General features: G+C 35.3%; 3 long non-coding RNA genes across 3 annotated transcripts; 2 read left to right on the top strand and 1 right to left on the bottom strand.

Moving 5' to 3' along the window:
* Window positions 1–1,982: 1,982 nt before the first annotated feature.
* LOC110918018 lies at window positions 1,983–3,938 on the top strand. Its single transcript, XR_002581017.2, has 3 exons — window positions 1,983–2,582; window positions 2,695–2,772; window positions 3,223–3,938. It is a non-coding gene; the product is annotated as an uncharacterized LOC110918018 (long non-coding RNA).
* A 260-nt stretch (window positions 3,939–4,198) lies between these two features.
* Window positions 4,199–6,774, top strand: LOC110917987. The gene is made up of 3 exons (XR_002580993.2): window positions 4,199–4,492; window positions 5,607–5,788; window positions 6,462–6,774. It is a non-coding gene; the product is annotated as an uncharacterized LOC110917987 (long non-coding RNA).
* Window positions 6,775–7,694: 920 nt separating this feature from the next.
* LOC110916446 lies at window positions 7,695–9,049 on the bottom strand. The gene is made up of 3 exons (XR_002579762.2): window positions 8,921–9,049; window positions 8,543–8,657; window positions 7,695–7,923 (listed from the first exon to the last, which is right to left on the bottom strand). It is a non-coding gene; the product is annotated as an uncharacterized LOC110916446 (long non-coding RNA).
* Window positions 9,050–14,365: the final 5,316 nt, after the last annotated feature.

Genomic DNA, 14,365 nt, shown 5'->3' with positions numbered 1-14,365 from the left:
ACCGTTACAAAGTCTTTGGAACGTTAAAGGGTCACTCAGAGGTATTATTAAACATGTTGACACAGTTAACCCCTGTAGTTTGTAATCTCTCACTTTCTTCCGCGTTTTGTTTTTGTACGATCTATAATTTATTCGTTTGAAGGTTTAAGCATTATTTAGGGATACTATACAGTATATTTACCCTTGTTGGCGTTTATAACCCTCGAATTTATATACTTTTAAGGTTTGTCAAAATTAGTCCTTTATTTATTATAGATGCCACGTGTAAACAAATGACACGTGTTAACACATCATTGGACACAAAAATTCGAGGTGTTACAACATGTAACTCTATTGTGGATTCTCAATTAATGGAACGGGATGCTATTTATTCCATCTTAAAAACAATTTGCTTAAAGCACAAGAGCGTATGAAGTTGGCTGCGGATAAAAATAGACGTGATGTTTCCTTTCAAATTGGGGAATGGGTATATATTAAACTGCAACCGTTTCGCCAAGGTTCAGTTTAGTTGCAACGACACTATAAGTTAGGCCGCTGATACTTCGGACCATACCAAATTCTTGCTAAAGTGGGATCCGTGGCTTACAAGTTAGCACTACCCGAAACCGCAAAAATTCACAATGTTTTCCATATTTCTCTGCTGCGTAAATGCGTGAATATCAACTTAATCGTCTATTGTGATTATCAAGTTAGAAATTTAGTACCATGCGATTCTGGGTACACTAAATTGTAATAGGTTTTTCATCATATTTAAACCTATATATTTAAATTTCCACTGTCATCAGCAGCAGTAAGAAAAAAAGTAACTCTCCAATGACTTTCATGAGGCAAGTTGTAATATGTACTTCAACATTATGGCCAATAAAGAATAGGCATGAACTTCAACATATTTTTTTATAAAAATCCAAAGGATGTTCCTTTAAATACAAGTTTTAGCCCTGTTAACAAAACTAGATAATCTTTACCCGAACATCAAAACCTTCCCCTTTTGCTACACCCAAGAAACTCCCAAGACTTTAAATTCAATTATTCTTTGGCCTCTTTTGACATGCTTTTGTTATGAAATGTTGCAGGTAATAACTATGTGCAGTGGCTCATGATATGTTTTTTTGTTTACTAATTGTATGTTTCAAGACATGTTACAGTAAGAGTTTTGAATCACTTTTGGTATGTTAGTGCTAATTATAGGTTGTTATATACCCAACTGACCATCTTATTAAATTACTGTATCATTTGTATTAGCAAATTAGACAATACTAGGGACATTTCTCAGACGCGAATCCCGTCACGAAGTGCGGGGAGTATTACTAGTTTAGGACTAAAGAATAATAACAATAAAGACAAGACGTCGTTTTTATGAAACTTGCCTAGCTACTATATTATATGTGATGGTAACGGTTAAAAATATTTTACAAGAAGAATCTTTTGCTGTTGAATCCATCTACTATTAAATGACAATTTCATTTAGTTATAGAATAATGTTTTATTCATTTAACACAAAATTTCAATTGTATTTTGACCATTAAGTTAAATTGTATGTCGATCATATTATGGCCCATCCCGAAGTTTAAATTGTATATGATAATGATCATTAAGTTCATGATCTAAGATATTATATGGAGCAAGACATTCTCAACATTTTCAGTCTAATAAAGATTAGGGGCAATTGATGGTAAGGTTGGACTATCTGTTAAAATGTTACATTTATAAAATATAAATGGTGTTACATTTTTATATCTTTCTCTTCATTTTTATACTTATATAATGCTTTTTTTTTTTTTTTTTTTTTTTATGAGGAAATGGACTGGTACAAAGTGTTGGAGCAGCTGGGCTACTCAAGAAGTGATGGGCCGTGTTTCATCAGATGGGCCGAAGATGCTGTTGGGCTTTTGTCAAAGTTAGGCTGGTGGCCTTTGAAGGCTAGTTATTAAAAAGCTTCACTGATCTATTTGGTCAAGATCACATTATATATTCTTATGTTCCCATTAAAGTCAATGGGAACATTAAGCAATCTCAGCCCTTAGATGAAGCCAAGATTAAATCCTGACCGTTATAAATCAGAAAAAGTTTCTAGAAGGGGAGGTTTATTTTGGTTTCACTTTGACCGAACTTGTGCGAAATTGTTGGAACTCCCACGTTCTATTTGAAATTTGAAACCTTTGTTCTATCTTCTAGAAGGAGTAACCTCTCTCCTGTATAGGAGCAGTTATTGGAAACAACGCGGGATCGGTTTTTGTAACCTACTAGGTACAGTTTTCCAGATCTTCGCAACCCTATATACAACCCCACGTCTACCCTCATCCCAAGCTCTTCTGCAATTGTTTCTAATTTCTTTTCATCTTCACATGGAGATGCTTCTCAATTCTCATTATACCTTAATTGGCGAGAACACTAGTCCGTACGCCATTGCATCTTCCACTCTTCACCAAAAAGGTTGAATAATAATTTCGAATGGCTGAAGTGAAGAACCCTCTGGCAGGCTTTTTTTTATTTATTGCAATACGATTGATTGACGAAGATATTTCTTTCACCAAAATCACTGGCTCAAAAGCTTCAAATCGATGTTCTTGTCTGATGCTCAGGTATAATTAGGTTTGTTCATTTTAGCCCCTTGTGATTTCTGTTTTTTTAATTTAGTTTATGTTTATCGTTCTTAGGTTGTTCAATTTGTGTTTATCAAAACTTTGATTACAGGCAGTCCAGAAGAAGCTACTAGGTGGATTTGGATACATGAGTTGCAGGTACAAACTCAAAAAGATGGTAGCCATTTAGGTAAGACATAATGTGAATTTGTTTAATTATAAATATATGAAAAGTTTTTTTTATGAATTTGAGTCCTTGATATTAAATGTTTCTAAAAATGTCATGCACACGAATTGTCAATTGTGTTATTGGACCTTATCTTCAACAGTGTTTTTGCTGGCTCTTTGATTATATTTTAAAAAAATCAAGAATAGTTATACAATAAAGTAAACAAGGTCAGCTGATGTTGAGGAAAGAAATTTGACAACTTATATGGGTATTATGAGATAGACTGAGTATTTTGTGATGATATTAACAAAATATCGAGTGAACTCATGCTCTTGGGTATTGACCTTCCTGGCCTTTTTGAGGCAATCCTGGAAGTAACAGTAATATATTGTGTTTAAAAAGCCGTTAAGTATAAAGTTCCCAAACCTTTTTCAACTAGAGCATCATAGAAATGTTTTAATATCTGAGCAGGTCAAGATGGTTGGTGGGGTGCAGAGGAGGCTGATGTAAACCGATTAACTGCAGCAGTTATGGCTTTTGATTTCGGGTCAGAGTCCGGGCAGTTTTCGTTGAAAAGTCTTAGATGTTTGATGGAACACAAGTTTTTTTTTTCAGATCTGCGGATTGGATATGAATGGAATGGGTGGGTTCCTATTAAGGTAAATTTTGTGGCATGGAGACTTGTCTTAAATAGGTTGCCAACTGCTGTGAATTTGGTCCAAAGAAACATTAATATTCCAGACACAAGGTGCAAGGTTTGTAATGAAGAAGACGAGTCGGCATCGCATTTGTTCGTGGCATGCAATTTTGCTCAGAAGGTTTGGGATTTTGTAGTGGGTTGGTGCAGGCTTGGACCCCTTTTTTATCCTTGAACTAGAAGATTTGGTGACTGTCCAGAATTCATACCTCAGCTTGGCGAAGTGGAAGAAACTCAAGAAATGGGCATTCATGTGAATTTTGGGTCTTCTTTGGTGGGATGCTTTGATTGGCAAGAAGATAGCAACTGAAGATTAAACAATGTCATATAAAACTCCTGCCAAACTTTATTGGTATATTTCCATGTTATCACTTAGTTAGGCGATACTGATTATTGCTACCTAAAAAATGTGTATAAACCCCACCCCTCAACTTCAAGAAACATTCCAAGATTTGTTACTCACAGTTTATATTATAGGGAAGAGTGTATGCAACTGTTATATTGATTTTTTTACATTGTATATACAAAATAACTTTTTATATATATGTTATCCAACTCGTGAAATACATGTATGTCTACACGCAAACGTGGCCCATTGGAATTGCTAAGACCCTTGCTTTGTTATGTTTTTAGACATTACCATAAGTATGCCCGTCCACCGGACGGGTATAGAACTAGTTTATATACTATACAAACACTATCGTCGGGAATAGTGCCAGGCACCAGCCTGGCACATACCCATTCGCCTGATTGGGCGGTTTGCAGCTTTTGCAAACCCTAATTTCTTTGAAACGTAGACAACATAGCTAGAGGCAAGAAAGAAACAGAGAATAAGGCGGGAAAACATCAGGCTCAATCCTCCGGTAAAGAGAGTTCCGGACCCGGCGATCTAAGGCGATTGGCTTCAGGAATCTGCGACGCACTCCGGCGGCGCGTTTAATGTTTTCCTCGGAACCCTAACAGTAGTTGCGGTGTCGGTCACACAAGTGTGAAACAACGGCGTATGACGGTAACGAGGGGCGGTTCCGGCGACTATCGTTTTTTGTAAGTTTTGGAATCTGAAAATTATAAGAGTTTAATACCAATTTGCTTGAAATTCCAAAAATTTGTGTGTAAATCTGTACAAGGCAAAATCGGTCCAGATAGATAAAAAGAGAGGTGCCTAACAACTGACTTTAGACACCGCCAGTGATCATTTTTTGATTGATTTTTACCTGTATTAGGTTGGTACTTTGGTGTCCCATATGGTAGTATATATATACCCTTACTATGCCTGATGATACATACCAATTGTAGGCTATAGTTGTATTTATAACAGATTTAGCGTTGCACTCTGGCCATACACAGTTTCTTATTGTTACGCATTCCCGTTGTATGCTGCTTTGCTACTATTTTTTGTTACATCTTTTCTACCAGAGGCTTATGCTTGGTGCTGTTTACTTGCATAAACATGTCTTCTAAAGAGGGCAAATTGATGTCAAACATTTCAGCGACTGAATCAAATAGCTCTAAAATCATATGCAAGATACCCTATATAAAAGAACAAGAAGCAATTAGTTGTATAGCCTACATGCTCAAAATCTCAGCATGATGTATTACTCATATCTTTGTGTATATAAGTTAAAAAGCTTAGATTTAATTACAAAATTAAAATGCTAAATTGTATTTGTAATTCGCCTGCTTTTTGCTTTCGTGGCCAGCGAGCCAAGTATTACAATCCAGCAAAAGAATATGTTATATATACACATTTATCCTTAGATCGTGAATTGACTTTTTGGTGCATCATTTTACTAACATAAATATTGGATTCATCATATAACAGAAGTTTTGAAAGTTGGGATTGTGTAGTATAAAGCAGAGGAGGAGGATGATGATGGTGTTGGAATTTGGTGGCACGGCAGGTTTGCCGGCCATCGGTTTCGTTTTGAAATTTACTGGTTAGGCCTATTAGCTATAATATTTAATCAGGTCTAACAACTATATATTTACTGGATAAGATATTTTCTTTAATGTGTTTTTCTAAATTGCAGGTCTAACTACTATGTTTGCGGTTTTCTTTTGCGTTTTATGTAGCTTTGCTGTTTTCTTATTTGTCTTTTCTTTTATATATCTTTATTTTGTACATCTTCATTTTTATGAGCTATTCTTTTTGTTAAAGGGTGGCGTGCACAAACTGTATGAGAGAATGTGGCACGCTGGTGCAGAACTAAAGACCCGGTGAACATGTTCCGGCATGCGCGCGGCTCACACAGGTGGAAGAAATTGGGGTATAGAATCGTGCAAACAACTATCTGGTGTATCTGGAGAGGCCGCAACGAAGTGGTTTTCAAACGAAAACAGGTACATGTTAACAGTTTATTTGAAGAAATTAGAGTTCTTGGCTTCTATGGCTTAGGAATCGAGCAAAGGTTCGAGAGTTATCGTGGGATCTTTGGTTTAACCTTGATTTGCTGTGTAGGAGACTATAAGACATTGGTGTATCTAATGTTCTTACGGTGCTAACAATCTGTGGGTAACGTGTTTTAATAAAGCTTCTTTGTTGGCCGTTGAAAATAATTTGTTAAAAGATATGCATATAATTACCTGCAATCATTGTTTAGTGAAACCAAAGGAGGTGGACCCATTTATTAACGATTATACTTAGGCTGATGCAACTTAATATGAAATATCTTTCGTATATAGGCTCTTTCACATTGTTCAGATGTGTGTATCATCTTAGTTTTGTTGTATCCATTCACTTATCTTCTTGACCAACTGTGTTCTCTCTTCAAAACATGTGTTTTGGGTTTTCGGAGGTCATAATTAAGAGCGTATGTCTAAAATTGATATGTAAAATCTAAATTATGTCAGTCACCAGAGTCAAGTTCAACTTATTTTTAGATTTGTGCTTTAGGAATTATATATTTATATCATTGTATTACATATATGACCCGTTAATATGTTCTTTGCATTTTCTTAAATGTTAGTAAGATCCGTCAAGATTTTTAACCCAATTTGTATTGCATATGTGCAGAGGAAAACATGATTGACATCGGCAACACAAAGAGGATTCAATACCTGCCCTAAGAAAGCCAGCCAATAAACACACACTTTTGAAGCTCATCGCCTGGACACCATCTGATCATGTATTTTGCAGCCAGTTGAACACTTAAAGCAAAGGTCTTCTGTAACTAATACCATTCCAAGTAACCAACTGCATGCCTTGCTAAAGCTTGTACTACTTTTGTCTATTTCAGGTCTTTTGTAAGTAAACCAATTGTGTGGCTACTAAAGTTTACTAAATTTGAAAACACTTGCACAGCTAAAGCAAGTGTATTTTGTATATAGCAATAGTATTAGTTGCTGTACTAATTTTATCTTTAAATTATTGTTGGTAGAAAACACAAAATCATAGCTGGAAACTCGGCGCAGCAACGCGTGCCGGGAAAACATCTAGTTCAGATACTATTTACAAGTTCATGTCTCTCTCTCTCTCTCTCTGGTGTGTGACGATTAGGGTTTTTTTCAGTATAGTGTCTGGGTTCATCTTGAACCAGATTATAGTTATTCTTTTCTAATCATTGTCATATAAAGATTATCGTTGTCGTCGTAATCTTTGAGAGTTATTTTTAGAGATGCTAGGCTTGTATTTGAATCGTTCATTGTCATATTTTTGGGTAATAAATCATTGTGGTTTGGGTATTCGTTGTAGTTATGTAGATCTCGATCAGATATGTTGTTTTGACACTATCGTATAGAGGAATGCATATCATAGACTTATCTTGCTCGATTGTGGAGGTGGGTTAGAGGACCACGCTCATATATTGGTATCCAGCTCCTTCGCTGTTTCGGCAAAGTCCAGAGCCCCGGGCCTTTGGTTGATGTCTAAAGTGTCATTCAATGTTCAGTGGAGTGGTGTAATCTTGTTTTTTTTTTCTTGTAGTTCTCTGTTTTGTAGTAGTTCTACCCTCAAATTCTTGCTAGGTTTGGGTGGCTCTTTTTTTATAAACTAGTGGGTTACACCCGTGCTCTATGGCGGGGCGACCCAATTTTTAATGAAAACGTTGACGCAATAGTAAATATAACGTCGATGACACGAACTCGTTTGATATATTGGTTCAGCTCATTAAGATACCGACACTTACCGAAAGTGAAACCAGTGGCGGATCCAGGAATTTTTTCCAAGGGGTTCACTTATTTAAATGTTCCAATAACATATTTCCGAACTTAAAAAATACGGTCCGGTTCGACGGTTCGATGGTTCGGGTCGGGTAAAGTTCATCACATAATAACAATACGATACAATTATTAAAAAAACATCATCATGATAAATTTACAAAATGGTCTTTACGAATAACAAAAATATGTACACTTGTTCCCTATAGGAGGTTTCATCTTTTGGAAACGTTGCATTACATTCTCGATCTAAACATAACTTTTTGTAAGAACTCCCTTTCAATGTAGCAAATACAAGAATCGTTCATAAACATGAGATCCTGGGAATTATACCAGTGAAAAAAATCAATTAGAGGGACTAGGAAAAACATCCAATAGTCGTGGATTATTTTAAAAGATTTAAACATTGATGTTATTGACTTTCTAAAAAGAAATAAGGTCAACGAAGAAGGGACACTTTGCTAGTTTTGACAAATGGACATGTTAGTGGACCTCTTTCCTAAAATCTTTCATTTAGAGACACAAAAAGCATGTAAGGTGGCTGATCAGTTGCAAGCAAAAGACAACGGTTTATATAGGAATTGGAGATGGAAGAGGGACCTAAATGGTGATATGAAAAAAACAAGGAGCTTCAACAGGCACGTTCTCTTTAAAGGTTGATTTAAAGAGTTCAAGACAAGAGTTCAAGAATTAACATCAATAAATTCTACCTCATAATGCCAAGTTGAATTGCAATTCTCATTAGGCATCTCGAGAAGGAGAGCGCTATAGTTTTAATGATATACGATATGTTTATGGTTAATATACTCGAGCAAAAAATAGAAAGTTGTAACGTTATAAGAGATTACCATAGGAAGCCATGGACTCCAACAACTTAAAACTACAATAGACAACTGCCTCTACCGAGGCACATATTTCTTCAGGAAGTGCAATTCTTACCCAAACATACTTCCCTGTGAAAGCAAAAGGAATCTATGAAGCAAATTGGAAGAAGTCTCCATGCTCTCCTCAAGTGCTTTGGCATCTGGTCCTTCTCCATTCCAAAGTGTTCCCACTGCATAACAAAATAAACTGACTCAAGTGACACCATTCAGAAAATAAATAAATAAATAAATAAATAAATACATTAGTAATAGTATGCAATTGCCATCATTCTTTAAAGAAAATTCAACATAAAGAGCATTTCCAACTCAAATTAGTATCATTAGAGCCCAACACAAGAGTTCAAGAATTAACATCAATAAATTCTATGATATAACATCACTAATTATAGATTGAATCTAAAAATCAACAAACTGAAAGTTAAAATCAACAAACCTGAACTGAAGAAGTCAGAACTCAGAAGGGTTGCGGTCATGACTGTGGTGGCTTGAGTGGAATATAGGGGTGTTTGTGCAGTGGTCGTGTTTGTGTATGCGTGTGTTTGGAACTCAGAGTAAACAAAAGAGGCACTTAAACATTAAAAGTTAAACCCTAATTCATTTTGAGAGAAAAAAAACCACCAAAAAAGGGACTCGAACTCGAGACATCAAGTTGTTACACAACGGACTTTACCAGCAGACCACTTCTCTTCTTCTGTTATGGGGTTCCCCTAAAAATTATTAACAGGTTCCTTTAGTCTTTTCTATTTAACTTAACACTATAAATTGCGAACGAAACGGGTTCCCGGGAACCCCTTCCTTCGCTGTAAATCCGCCCCTGAGTGAAACAAAAAAAAGTTATGATACGACCAAAAAAATACCGAGATGTGCTTACATCGACCAGAACAATAAAAATGAATATCAATTCCGAACTGATGTTGTTCGGTCAGTATTAGATCGTTCGTTTTGTTACATATACAACATCAGGTTCGACTGAAACTTAAAAAAGAAAAACAAAAACAAAAAAAAGGAAAGATGAAAAAAATTCATTAAAGCACAAAAATCACTCTAGCTAAAAAGTTCATAAATTATATATATATATATATATATATATATATATATATATATATATATATATAGGTAAAGAGTATGGTACAAATCTCACTATCGTACATTATGTACGCTACAACTGCAGCCATACACGTGTCCTGATTCAATTTTAACAAATAAGGGTATATACATTCTATTATATCATTTACGACTGCTAATCATTGAATCCCGTCAATTATTGAGTTCGTTTCATAACCGTTCCATTTAAGTATTCTTCGTTTTCAATTCGATTGCAGGGTTTTGATTGATTGATTCCACACAGAACGGCCATTTCAGAGACTTCTTGATTCGTCATTTAGGTGAGTTTTGGGTTTTTTTTTATTTGATTTTTTTATTATTATTAGATTTATAATCAGGGGTAGAAGTTAAGTGTTTATTGGAACTAGTGGTTGTGTTACTATATCGCATGTGTCTTTTTATATATCGCATGTGGTATGTTAAAATAATCCAACTACTAAAGGAATGGATTTGATGCATAAATTCGCATGTTTAAATATAGTCATTTCGCACACAATGAAGTTTGATATATAATTTCGCAAGTTTAATTCGAGATTTCGCAAACCTTAAAGATTTTTATCAATTGTAGTTTTTGATTTCCCAATCTTTATGAGTAATTATTTTTATTTTTACACAGTGTGTTTCAATTATTGAAATCAAATAATTCAGTTCAATAATTGATTTCAATAATTCATATTAATAATTTTTTTATTATATATTCTATGTTTTCATTACTATTGAAAACATCCAATTAAAAAATGGCAGATCTACCAACATCCTCTTCTTCTTCTTCTTCTTCTTCTGAACCAAGTATCAAGCAGGTTTTGAGGAAAAGGATTCAGCAACAGATTCAAGAGGATCAATCTTGTCAAGAGATGTTGGAGGCCAACATTTCTCGTTTAACGGAAAACATGAAGAGAAGACAAGAAATTCTGAACATGTTATCCCAGATGCAAGTGAGTAGTCTTAAAGAAATTGCAGTTATGTTTATGGTGGATTTGGGTGAGAGAGATGAGAAACAGTTGAAAGAGTTGGCTGGTGCAATAACTGTATTAAGATGCTCAATGAAGATGAAAATAGAGTTTCTTTCATCTTTTGAATGAACTTTTGTTTTTTTTTGGTGTATGTTCCAATAAATTTGCATGTTTTGTTATGTAATGGACTTGTATTTCGCAAATTTTAAGAATTCAATGTGAAACATGCGATTTTCCTAAAAACACATGCGAAATAAAAACACAATTGGCAATTAAGAAACACCAATATATGCGATATTAAGAAGAGAACTAAAGCAGTTGAAACAGTTGAAATATGTAACATAAATACATCATCAAATGTAGTTTAGTTTCACCTGTCAAAATATATTTTCATCCTTTCTGGGATTTCCTTATCCAGATCTTTCATATACCTCTCTTTGTCTGGCCTTTTGTCGAAAGCATTGGCCATTTTAATTATTTTAAGACGATGCATGTTGTGTTCTGATAGAATGATTTTGCTGAGATATCTTGTCCTTAGGAGATGAATTTGTGCTTTCTGTCTGTTGTTTACTTCATCTTCATTCACAAATCCTGTCACCCATGGTTTTTGGTCTCCTTTGTACGTTTCCATGTGACGCATCGTAAACACTCCGCAGTCTACGCCGTTATTCTTCGTCCTCCAATCCATTTTCTTTCTTTCTATCACTGAGGTTGCAAGTTCTTGTATAGCCGGTGTTGGTTTTAAAGCATTTTGTAGGTATAAAACCAATACCCTTCTCTGTAATATTGTAACATTTGTATTAGTAGCTTTTACATAATATATAACATGTATATGTATAAGTTTTTGTATTACCAGTGTGTCTGGGAGCCCATTGTATCTTTCCTCAAACTCTTGTTCTGCTGCTGAATTGTCTATCAGGTCAATTTTTGCCGGATTTTAAGTTGAAGCACAAGACATAGAAGTGGTCACCTTGAAGTACCGGAATAAACACCAGGTCAACCGATTCAAGTTTTTTTTACCTCATATCTATTTAACATGTCTTCAAAATTCGAGGCAAATATTTTGAGTCGTTGGTTGTCTGTGTATTTCTTCTCGTCGTAAAAGATATTCGGCTGTATGTTATTTAACCAGAGTCAAATCCATGCAAACAATGTACCAAATGCGAATAGTGTATGTACCAAATGCGAAATTACAACAGTAGGAGAAAGGCAAACATTTGACTTTTTCACATGCGAATAGTAGATACAACACATGCGATATTACAACAGTATGAAAATGTTTTCAAAAGCAAAAATTCTGCTCTAATACATGCGATTTAGATATAACTAGTTTGCGAAATCATTTAATATGCATTTACTTTTTTAAAATTTCAAATGACGAAATGTATATGAAAACATACCATCATTGTGGAATACAAGAAGAATCTGTGCGGTGATGATTTTCTATCCCTTTTCTTCTCTTCAAGGTTTAGAATATCTACAAATGCATCTAATCCGTTCGATGCTACGTATTGTTCCTTGAAGAAGCTTTCAAACACAGCTTTGAATGTTGCAACCTCAGTTTTGGATCGGTAAAACTCTTCTCTGCCAGTCATAAAATAAATAATTAGCTTTTGGTTTGTGTATATTTTTTATTAGATGTTTGTTTGTTGATATATGTTTTTCTACTTACTGCAAGTCTGCAAAGGTGGCAAATGTGAAGCGGATCACACTCAATTCTTGGGTCAAGAGTGCTTCATGCATGTTCACCACTCTATTGCAGTAAGGTGAACAAAATTTGTCTCCAAGATCTGCACATATTTTTTCACCTCTTATTCTTGCTTGTTCTATTGTCTTGTAAAGCAGTTCGTTTAAACCTTTTGGTATAACTTGTTTTGGAACTTGCTTTGGCTTTGTGGTTTTTCTCCCCTTAGTTTGTTTTTTTCCTTTATCTTCTTCCAATGTTGGTCCTACGCTCAAAACCAACTCAACTGAATGCAGTTCTTCAGCAGTTACCTGAGGGCATTCAGGTTCCATTTCCTTTTCAACTTCAACGTCCGTATCGAGTTGTGGGGGGTCTTTTTCCGGCACTTCTTCCTGGACCTTTTGTGTAGATTCTGCCAAGTTCACTGTCTCTTCGACAACAGTTTCATTTTCACCAGTTTCTGCATGCCAGAGTAATTTAAGATATACAATAATTTATGATGTTTAATTTTTTCTCATAAAGTAAAGGGTTTTTATTACCATTGGCAGTTGTTTGGTAAGCATATACACCCGGTTCCACTGTTTGAATTTTTGCAATAAGGGTGTCTGTGACTCCTCCATCATCTGGTTGCAGTGTACCTATAGATTCAAATTATTTTATTTAATACAGCAGAATCAAAATTGCAGGAGTATACATGACATCGTGTGCGAAATCAAATCTGAAATGTTTTTGATAGTATCGCATGTGTTTTTCATAGGTTTCGCAAATGCATAAAATTTTAGTGAATTTTTACATTATATCGCATGTGTTAATATTGAGTTCGCATGTGTTACCTTCTGATGCCAATTGTACCAAAACACTGGATATTACTTTTTGCGCTTCTTCATCCTCTCTACCTTCTTTGTTTGTAGCAACTTCATGATGAACCTCAGAAGCTGGGTTTTCAGGTTCTTGATGAACAGGAGAGGCTGCAGGTTCATGCTCTTGAACCGGTTCAGGTGGCAGACAAATGGGATTATTCTGAAGCATTTTATCCCACTCCTTACAAGCATTCATAACCTCAACATCCCAAAAACACTTAGTTTTTGCCTCTGACACTAAGTTGTTCATCTCTTGAACATCTCGAACCATTTTAAGGTACTTGTTTACATTTGCTTTCATCTTTTTCAACAGATTCTGTAATATCAATATAGAAGTTAAATATAATTGATTAAGTTAAATAAGTTAAATTAATATTTTTCTACACTTACCTTTTTGTTTGCTCTCGAAGCCTCTAGTTGTTGTTCGTGGGCTGTGTCATAGAATACCGACGGTGAAAGTTGAGCAGGAGTGTTGCAATAATCCATCATTTTCTGCGTCTGCGTTCCAACTTCAAAGTCAATGTTCATCTGAGACATTTCATTGATTTCAAAACTGAAATCCATGAAATCATCAATGTTCTCGTTATCTTTTGGCTCTGCCCCGGTTTCTTCGTTTTGTACTGCGCGCGCAGTCCTTCTTTTGTAGCTTATCGTCGTGTCAACCGGTGGTCGTAGTGTATAATCATCCTCCGGAGGACCCTCTTCTTCTTCATTCTTTTCTTCATTTTCTTCTTCACTTTCATCTTCTTCTTCACTCTCACTTGATATCCATAGAGGTCCGTTATCCGAAATATGTTCTTCGACTTTATCAATCTCTGAAGATGTTATATAACGAATAACCGGCATCTCCACGGCTTTCTCAAACAGGTTAAGCTTTTTGTTGTATTCATGCGTGTATAGAAGCTGTATAAATCGCAAGTTCATTTAATTATATAAAAGAACAAACTAGTATTTTTAAATATGTTATTAAATGTAGTAATGTATACCGTAAGAAAGGCAACAGGTCCTACGAACTGTATCTTATAGTTCTTCCAGCCCGCTCGTGTCCGGCGCAAGGTTTCGAGTACATATGAGCACCAATCTAGATTTTTTATTTCCTCAACATCTTCTACACCGAGCAAACATCTATCATTTGCAAGTGTTGCCTTTGTAATTTCTGCAAAGAAAGTCATCCAGTATACAAGGAAATTTAATTTAAACAGACGCCCTCCGTCTCTTTGATTTTCCATTGTATTTGCTATTAAGCCATGGGTAAGTCTCGCGTTTTGTCCCCACTG

Source organism: Helianthus annuus, chromosome 16, assembly GCF_002127325.2.
Source record: "Helianthus annuus cultivar XRQ/B chromosome 16, HanXRQr2.0-SUNRISE, whole genome shotgun sequence".
Lineage (NCBI taxonomy): Eukaryota > Viridiplantae > Streptophyta > Magnoliopsida > Asterales > Asteraceae > Helianthus > Helianthus annuus.
This window is presented reverse-complemented; position numbering and strand designations above follow the sequence as displayed.